The following is an 11695-nucleotide window of genomic DNA, read 5'->3' as shown; positions in this document are numbered from 1 at the left end:
TACATACATGCTACATCCCACCACTGCCTGCCAGACCAGACATACATAAATGCTGCACCCCACCACTGCCTCCCAGAACATACATACATGCTGCACCCCACCACTGCCTGCCCAAACATACATAAATGCTGCACCCTTAGCACTGCCTGCCTGTACATACATACACGCTACACCCCACCACTGCCTGTCAGAATATATATGCTGCACCACACCATTGCCTGCCAGACCATACATACATACATGCTGTCAGACCATACATACATACATACATGTTACTCCCCACCACTGCCTGCTAGACCATACATACATACATACATGCTGCACCCCACCATTGCCTGCCAGACCATACATACATATTGCACCCCACCATTGCCTGCCAGACCATACATACATGCTGCACCCCACCACTGCCTGCCAGAACATACATACATAAATGCTGCACCCCACCACTGCATGCCAGAATATACATCCATACATGCTGCACCCCACCATTGCCTGCCAGACCATACATACATACTTGCTGCACCCCACCATTGCCTGCCAGACCATACATATACATACATGCTGCATCCCACCACTGCCTGCCAGACCATACATACATAAATGCTGCACCCCACCACTGCCTGCCTGTACATACATACATACATACATACACGCTACACCCCACCACTGCCTGTCAGAATATATATGCTGCACCACACCATTGCCTGCCAGACCATACATACATACATGTTGCACCCCACCATTGCCTGCCAGAACATCCATACATGCTGCACCCCACCACTGCCTCCCAGAAAATACATATATGCTGCACCCCACCAGTGCTTGCCAGAACATACAAACATGCTGCACCCCACCACTGCCTGCCTCTACATACATACATACATACATACATACACGCTGCACCCCACCACTGCCTCCCAGAACATACATATATGCTGCACCCCACCAGTGCCTGCCAGAACATACATACATGCTGCACCCCACCACTGCCTGCCTGTACATACATACATACATACATACACGCTGCACCCCACCACTACCTCTCAGAACATACATACATAAATGCTGAACCCCACCACTGCATGCCAGAACATACATCCATACATACTGCACCCCACCATTGCCTGCCAGACCATACATACATACATGCTGTCAGACCATACATACATAAATGTTACTCCCCACCACTGCCTGCTAGACCATACATACATACATACATACATACACGCTACACCCCACCACTGCCTGTCAGAATATATATGCTGCACCACACCATTGCCTGCCAGACCATACATACATACATACATGTTGCACCCCACCATTGCCTGCCAGAACATCCATACATGCTGCACCCCACCACTGCCTCCCAGAACATACATATATGCTGCACCCCACCAGTGCTTGCCAGAACATACAAACATGCTGCACCTCACCACTGCCTGCCTGTACATACATACATACATACATACATACATACTGCACCCCACCACTGCCTCCCAGAACATACATACATACTGCACCCCACCATTGCCTGCCAGACCATACATATACATACATGCTGCACCCCACCATTGCCTGCCAGACCATACATATACAAACATGCTGCATCCCACCACTGCCTGCCAGACCATACATACATAAATGCTGCACCCCACCACTGCCTCCCAGAACATACATACATGCTGCACCCCACCACTGCCTGCCCAAACATACATAAATGCTGCACCCTTAGCACTGCCTGCCTGTACATACATACATACATACATACACGCTACACCCCACCACTGCCTGTCAGAATATATATGCTGCACCACACCATTGCCTGCCAGACCATACATACATACATGTTGCACCCCACCATTGCCTGCCAGAACATCCATACATGCTGCACCCCACCACTGCCTCCCAGAACATACATATATGCTGCACCCCACCAGTGCTTGCCAGAACATACAAACATGCTGCACCTCACCACTGCCTGCCTGTACATACATACATACATACATACATACTGCACCCCACCACTGCCTCCCAGAACATACATACATACTGCACCCCACCATTGCCTGCCAGACCATACATACATACATGCTGTCAGACCATACATACATACATGTTACTCCCCACAACTGCCTGCTAGACCATACATACATATATACATGCTGCACCCCACCATTGCCTGCCAGACCATACATGCATATTGCAACCCACCATTGCCTGCCAGACCATACATACATGCTGCACCCCACCACTGCCTGCCTGTACATACATACATACACGCTGCACCCCACCACTACCTGTCAGAACATACATACATAAATGCTGCACCCCACCACTGCATGCCAGAACATACATCCATACATACTGCACTCCACCATTGCCTGACAGACCATACATACATACATGCGGTCAGACCATACATACATACATACATACATGTTACTCCCTACCACTGCCTGCTAGACCATACATACATACATACATACTGCACCACACCATTGCCTGCCAGACCATACATACATATTGCACCCCACCATTGCCTGCCAGACCATACATACATACATGCTGCACCCCACCATTGCCTGCCAGACCATACATATACATACATGCTGCACCCCACCATTGCCTGCCAGACCATACATACCTACATACATACATGCTGCACCCCACCATTGCCTGCCAGACCATACATACATACATGCTGCACCCCACCATTGCCTGCCAGACAATACATATACATACATGCTGCACCCCACCATTGCCTGCCAGACCATACATATACATACATGCTACATCCCACCACTGCCTGCCAGACCAGACATACATAAATGCTGCACCCCACCACTGCCTCCCAGAACATACATACATGCTGCACCCCACCACTGCCTGCCCAAACATACATAAATGCTGCACCCTTAGCACTGCCTGCCTGTACATACATACACGCTACACCCCACCACTGCCTGTCAGAATATATATGCTGCACCACACCATTGCCTGCCAGACCATACATACATACATGCTGTCAGACCATACATACATACATACATGTTACTCCCCACCACTGCCTGCTAGACCATACATACATACATACATGCTGCACCCCACCATTGCCTGCCAGACCATACATACATATTGCACCCCACCATTGCCTGCCAGACCATACATACATGCTGCACCCCACCACTGCCTGCCAGAACATACATACATAAATGCTGCACCCCACCACTGCATGCCAGAATATACATCCATACATGCTGCACCCCACCATTGCCTGCCAGACCATACATACATACTTGCTGCACCCCACCATTGCCTGCCAGACCATACATATACATACATGCTGCATCCCACCACTGCCTGCCAGACCATACATACATAAATGCTGCACCCCACCACTGCCTGCCTGTACATACATACATACATACATACACGCTACACCCCACCACTGCCTGTCAGAATATATATGCTGCACCACACCATTGCCTGCCAGACCATACATACATACATGTTGCACCCCACCATTGCCTGCCAGAACATCCATACATGCTGCACCCCACCACTGCCTCCCAGAACATACATATATGCTGCACCCCACCAGTGCTTGCCAGAACATACAAACATGCTGCACCCCACCACTGCCTGCCTCTACATACATACATACATACATACATACACGCTGCACCCCACCACTGCCTCCCAGAACATACATATATGCTGCACCCCACCAGTGCCTGCCAGAACATACATACATGCTGCACCCCACCACTGCCTGCCTGTACATACATACATACATACATACACGCTGCACCCCACCACTACCTCTCAGAACATACATACATAAATGCTGAACCCCACCACTGCATGCCAGAACATACATCCATACATACTGCACCCCACCATTGCCTGCCAGACCATACATACATACATGCTGTCAGACCATACATACATAAATGTTACTCCCCACCACTGCCTGCTAGACCATACATACATACATACATACATACACGCTACACCCCACCACTGCCTGTCAGAATATATATGCTGCACCACACCATTGCCTGCCAGACCATACATACATACATACATGTTGCACCCCACCATTGCCTGCCAGAACATCCATACATGCTGCACCCCACCACTGCCTCCCAGAACATACATATATGCTGCACCCCACCAGTGCTTGCCAGAACATACAAACATGCTGCACCTCACCACTGCCTGCCTGTACATACATACATACATACATACATACTGCACCCCACCACTGCCTCCCAGAACATACATACATACTGCACCCCACCATTGCCTGCCAGACAATACATATACATACATGCTGCACCCCACCATTGCCTGCCAGACCATACATATACATACATGCTACATCCCACCACTGCCTGCCAGACCAGACATACATAAATGCTGCACCCCACCACTGCCTCCCAGAACATACATACATGCTGCACCCCACCACTGCCTGCCCAAACATACATAAATGCTGCACCCTTAGCACTGCCTGCCTGTACATACATACACGCTACACCCCACCACTGCCTGTCAGAATATATATGCTGCACCACACCATTGCCTGCCAGACCATACATACATACATGCTGTCAGACCATACATACATACATACATGTTACTCCCCACCACTGCCTGCTAGACCATACATACATACATACATGCTGCACCCCACCATTGCCTGCCAGACCATACATACATATTGCACCCCACCATTGCCTGCCAGACCATACATACATGCTGCACCCCACCACTGCCTGCCAGAACATACATACATAAATGCTGCACCCCACCACTGCATGCCAGAATATACATCCATACATGCTGCACCCCACCATTGCCTGCCAGACCATACATACATACTTGCTGCACCCCACCATTGCCTGCCAGACCATACATATACATACATGCTGCATCCCACCACTGCCTGCCAGACCATACATACATAAATGCTGCACCCCACCACTGCCTGCCTGTACATACATACATACATACATACACGCTACACCCCACCACTGCCTGTCAGAATATATATGCTGCACCACACCATTGCCTGCCAGACCATACATACATACATGTTGCACCCCACCATTGCCTGCCAGAACATCCATACATGCTGCACCCCACCACTGCCTCCCAGAACATACATATATGCTGCACCCCACCAGTGCTTGCCAGAACATACAAACATGCTGCACCCCACCACTGCCTGCCTCTACATACATACATACATACATACATACACGCTGCACCCCACCACTGCCTCCCAGAACATACATATATGCTGCACCCCACCAGTGCCTGCCAGAACATACATACATGCTGCACCCCACCACTGCCTGCCTGTACATACATACATACATACATACACGCTGCACCCCACCACTACCTCTCAGAACATACATACATAAATGCTGAACCCCACCACTGCATGCCAGAACATACATCCATACATACTGCACCCCACCATTGCCTGCCAGACCATACATACATACATGCTGTCAGACCATACATACATAAATGTTACTCCCCACCACTGCCTGCTAGACCATACATACATACATACATACATACACGCTACACCCCACCACTGCCTGTCAGAATATATATGCTGCACCACACCATTGCCTGCCAGACCATACATACATACATACATGTTGCACCCCACCATTGCCTGCCAGAACATCCATACATGCTGCACCCCACCACTGCCTCCCAGAACATACATATATGCTGCACCCCACCAGTGCTTGCCAGAACATACAAACATGCTGCACCTCACCACTGCCTGCCTGTACATACATACATACATACATACATACTGCACCCCACCACTGCCTCCCAGAACATACATACATACTGCACCCCACCATTGCCTGCCAGACTATACATATACATACATGCTGCACCCCACCATTGCCTGCCAGACCATACATATACAAACATGCTGCATCCCACCACTGCCTGCCAGACCATACATACATAAATGCTGCACCCCACCACTGCCTCCCAGAACATACATACATGCTGCACCCCACCACTGCCTGCCCAAACATACATAAATGCTGCACCCTTAGCACTGCCTGCCTGTACATACATACATACATACATACACGCTACACCCCACCACTGCCTGTCAGAATATATATGCTGCACCACACCATTGCCTGCCAGACCATACATACATACATGTTGCACCCCACCATTGCCTGCCAGAACATCCATACATGCTGCACCCCACCACTGCCTCCCAGAACATACATATATGCTGCACCCCACCAGTGCTTGCCAGAACATACAAACATGCTGCACCTCACCACTGCCTGCCTGTACATACATACATACATACATACATACATACATACATACATACTGCACCCCACCACTGCCTCCCAGAACATACATACATACTGCACCCCACCATTGCCTGCCAGACCATACATACATACATGCTGTCAGACCATACATACATACATGTTACTCCCCACAACTGCCTGCTAGACCATACATACATACATACATATATACATGCTGCACCCCACCATTGCCTGCCAGACCATACATGCATATTGCAACCCACCATTGCCTGCCAGACCATACATACATGCTGCACCCCACCACTGCCTGCCAGATCATACATACATAAATGCTGCACCCCACCACTGCATGCCAGAATATACATCCATACATGCTGCACCCCACCATTGCCTGCCAGACCATACATACTTGCTGCACCCCACCATTGCCTGCCAGACCATACATATACATACATGCTGCATCCCACCACTGCCTGCCAGACCATACATACATAAATGCTGCACCCCACCACTGCCTCCCAGAACATACATACATGCTGCACCCCACCACTGCCTGCCCAAACACACATAAATGCTGCACCCTTAGCACTGCCTGCCTATACATACATACATACATACACGCTACACCCCACCACTGCCTGTCAGAATATATATGCTGCACCACACCATTGCCTGCCAGACCATACATACATACATACATGTTGCACCCCACCATTGCCTGCCAGAACATCCATACATGCTGCACCCCACCACTGCCTCCCAGAACATACATATATGCTGCACCCCACCAGTGCTTGCCAGAACATACAAACATGCTGCACCCCACCACTGCCTGCCTCTACATACATACATACATACACGCTGCACCCCACCACTGCCTCCCAGAACATACATATATGCTGCACCCCACCAGTGCCTGCCAGAACATACATACATGCTGCACCCCACCACTGCCTGCCTGTACATACATACATACACGCTGCACCCCACCACTGCCCGTCAGAATATATATGCTGCACCCACCACTGCCTGCCAGAACATACATACATAAATGCTGCACCCCACCACTGCATGCCAGAACATACATCCATACATACTGCACCCCACCATTGCCTGCCAGACCATACATACATACATGCTGTCAGACCATACATACATACATGTTACTCCCCACCACTGCCTGCTAGACCATACATACATACATACATACATACATGCTGTACTCCGCCACTGCATGCCAGACCATACATACATACAGGGCCGCCTTCAGAAATCATGCCCCCCCCCCCCGATGAGCGCCCCCCAACCCATGAGCAACAGCGCAACACATACTTACCTGGGGGCCCGCTGTCTTGCAGTCCGCTGGTCTCCGCTACTCTGTCTTCAGCCTGGCTGTTACCGTGCACCAGAATGCGATCGCAGCGGTAGAGGAATCATTCCCCCTGCAACCATGTGATCTGTCACAGGCAGAGCACATGATCACAATTTCATAACTTCAATGCATTAAAAAAATCATAAAATTTATGTAGAAGGGCTCTAATATCTATATACATATTATTGTGATTTATTTTGATCAATAACATATGCACATAAATATTCATAAACATCCATATTATAAATTAATCAAAAAGTAATTGTACACTAAATTCCTAAAAATGTACAGTGCTCGTTGTTCATTTAATCACCAAGTGAATAAAAATAAATCAAATGTCCTATGCATAAGTGAGAAATTCACTATTACTTAGAGCTTAATGTGTAATAGACTACCCAAATTATCAATTAACTCTCCAAGCTAAATAGTTTTTTAATGCATACTTAATTGAAAGATATAACAAATGTCAGTCAATACTTAATAACTGATGACTGTGAAGTAAATCAACAAACTTGTTGAAATTGTTACTGTATTTATCAGCTAGATTCATATTCTATAGACAAAAAACCTTACGGTTTAACATGTACGATTAAGGTTTGTTACACTTACACACCATCTAAAATGTAAGAAAACGATTGAAACTCTTTCACTCAAACTTCAAAAAGCAATGAATTTACAATAATTAATGGATGTGTTCCTTGCACAATACAGCCATGGTGTAAAGATACTGGTGGTATTATCTGAAGCCCAATAGCCGGGTAGATATCCAAAGAGTAGTCAGATGGTTTGTACACCAGAAGGTAGTCAGACGTTTTCCGGGTCGGTACACTAGAGGGTAGTCAGACGTTTGCCAGGTCAGTACACAAGCGGGTAATCACAGATGCAAGGTAGTGTAGCGTGTAGCAGGAGCTGAGCAAGCAGAATACTCAAGCACATGTCTGAACCAGGAAATACCATTTATAGGCCCAAACAGGAAATTACAGAAATTTCTGTGCCTGCAGTGGAGTCTGGACAGCGTTCTGCATCAAACATCACTGCATCTGGACTGCTGGAGGAGGTAAGGCTTATATATTTCTTCTTTTTTTTAAAACACGAAAGCACAAATTCTAGTATGTAAGGGTCTGTGAGGCGGGTATTTGGTGTGTTCGCCGGCGGGGGGTTTGAAATTTTGCCTAGTACGCCAAAACCCAAGCACCGGCCCTGGTGTTAGGGCAGGCTGGGTCTTAAAGTTTCACAACACCTGAAGAGCCACGGGTTAGCCAGGCCTGGTGCAGCACAAGATATGGTTGTGGGCATACAGGCTAGAATGTGAGAGAAAAACTTGTGGGCATATGGCATGGCACATGACAGAAAATCTGTTGGGCATATTTGGTGACATGTAAAGAAAAGCTAGTAAGAATGGGGTGTCATGTGAGAGAGACTGGTACATAGCAGGTGACGTGAGAAAAAAGTGGGTGCAGTTGGCGGTGGCGTGCGTGCATGTGATTACAAAGCTGGTGGGTAGTGGGGAATGTGGGAGAGAAAGACATGCACTGGAAATGGAGAGTGCTAGGTTTAGAGGAAAAATTACTTTACCAAAACAGTAGTGGATAGGTGGAATAGGTATCCAACAGAGGTGGTAGCACGGTGGCTTAGTGGATTGCACCTCTGCCTCACAGCACTGGGGTCATGAATTTGATTCAAGACCATGGCCTTATCTGTGTGGAGTTTGCATGTTCTCCCCGTGTTTGCATGGGCTTCCAGCTAACCACAGGATGTGATGTCAAACCATGTGTAAGGAATTACTTTGACATTTGCACCTCCGACCACTAGAGTTGTCTGTATTTGCAAACTTGCCCTTAGATTTGCCCTTATCCAAGATGGTCAGTTTGGCATCGAAAAGGAACCATCTTGGATCCTGTTTCCTGTTTGGGCCTATAAATGGTACTTCCTGGTTCAGACATGGGCTTGAGTATTCTGCTTGCTCAGCTCCTGCTACACGCTACACTACCTTGCATCTGTGATTACCTGCTTGTGTACCGACCCGGCAAACGTCTGACTACCCGCTTGTTTACCGACCTGGCAAACGTCTGACTACCTGCTTGTGTACCAACCCGGCAAACATCTGATTACTCTTTGGATATCTACCCGGCTATTGGGCTTAAGATAATACCACCAGTATCGTTACACCATGGTTGTATTGTGCAAGGAACACATCCATTAATCATTGTAATTTCATTGCTTTTTGGAGTTTGAGTGAAAGAGTTTCAATCGTTTTCTTACATTTTAGATGGTGTGTAAGTGTAACAAACCTTAATCGTACATGTTAAACCGTAAGGTTTTTTGTCTATAGAATATGAATCTAGCTGATAAATACAGTAACAATTTCAACAAGTTTGTTGAGTTACTTCACAGTCATCAGTTATTAAGTATTGACTGACATTTGTTATATCTTTCAATTAAGTATGCATTAAAAAACTATTTAGCTTGGAGAGTTAATTGATAATTTGGGTAGTCTATTACACATTAAGCTCTAAGTAATAGTGAATTTCTCACTTATGCATAGGACATTTGATTTATTTTTATTTGTTCACTTGGTGATTAAATGAACAACGAGCACTGTACATTTTTAGGAATTTAGTGTACAATTACTTTTTGATTAATTTATAATATGGATGTTTATGAATATTTATGTGCATATGTTATTGATCAAAATAAACCACAATAATATGTATATAGATATTAGAGCCCTTCTACATAAACTTTATGATTTTTTTAATGCATTGAAGTTATTAAATTGGATTTTGTGAACAATCATGTGTAGAAAAACAATGAACCTGATTCCAAATTTTTACTGCCAACAATAAGTCACAACTTAATTTATTACTTATTCATTTTGTATTTATTTATTCATTCAAATCTTAGCCTGGAATTGTTTTTTGAGTAATAAATGAAAGAAGAATATTTTAAAGATATTACAAATACTTTGGGATGCATATTATAATGTTCACACACTTGAGTTTACAAGCTTCCTACTAAAGAAGCATGTCCGGTGCCAGGGTTTGCTGGGACTTATAGTGCTATATACAGGCCCGGCGCTCCCATTAGGCAAGGTTAGGCAGTTGCCTAGGGCGCCAGGCTCTGGAGGGCGCCAGATTAAAAATTCCTTTAAAACTGTGCGGCGACCGCTGACCATACCTTTCACAGCCACCACACAGCTTCGGATACATCCACAGGGAGGGGGGAGGGACTATTGCTCACCACCGCCGCCTCTCTGCTCCGTTGCTCCCCTCCACTCACTGACTGACTGTCGGGCGTGACATCATCATCACGGCTCGACAGTGTCAGTGAGTGGAGGGGAGCAGACGGAGCAGAGAGGAGGCAAGTTAAGGTAAGAAAAGATGCACATTTTCAAAATCGGTGCCCCCACCCTGCACACTTACACACTATTTTGTAAGTGTGCAGGGTGGGGGCGCCGATTTTGAAAATATGCCGGGGGGAGGTCGCAGGGCAGGGGGCGCCGATTTTGAAAATGTGCCTAGGGCGCCACGGAACCTAGCACCGGCCCTGGCTATATACTAAAATAGTTTTTATGACATTTTTTTTTTTTTTATTATTATTATTATTATGGTAAGCTTCACTGCCCATGGATGTTGGATGGTGCCACAGTGCTATTAGCAGAGGGCTGGCTTTTCCTGCAGGAACATATTTTTCCACAGGCCCAATTCATGTACAGAATTTAGCCCTGTGCTTAACTGCCTGAGGCCGAGCCTTATTATAACAGATCAACCCCATTCTGCAGGTTTTCTTGTCATAGTGGAACCTTTCCAGTTTGTCATAGCCTGATGCTGGTTCTGGCTTTTGCAGTGGGAACCTGATTCTGTTCAGCTCCTAGATTACCTGTAACAAGACCAGGATATACATATTGGTGCTTTATCTATTTTGGGGTGAGGAGCACTTTATGGTATTTTTTAAACATTGTAAACATCTGTGCTGATGA

Source organism: Mixophyes fleayi, chromosome 6 (assembly GCF_038048845.1).
Source record: "Mixophyes fleayi isolate aMixFle1 chromosome 6, aMixFle1.hap1, whole genome shotgun sequence".
Taxonomy (NCBI): Eukaryota; Metazoa; Chordata; class Amphibia; order Anura; family Limnodynastidae; genus Mixophyes; species Mixophyes fleayi.
This window is presented reverse-complemented; position numbering follows the sequence as displayed.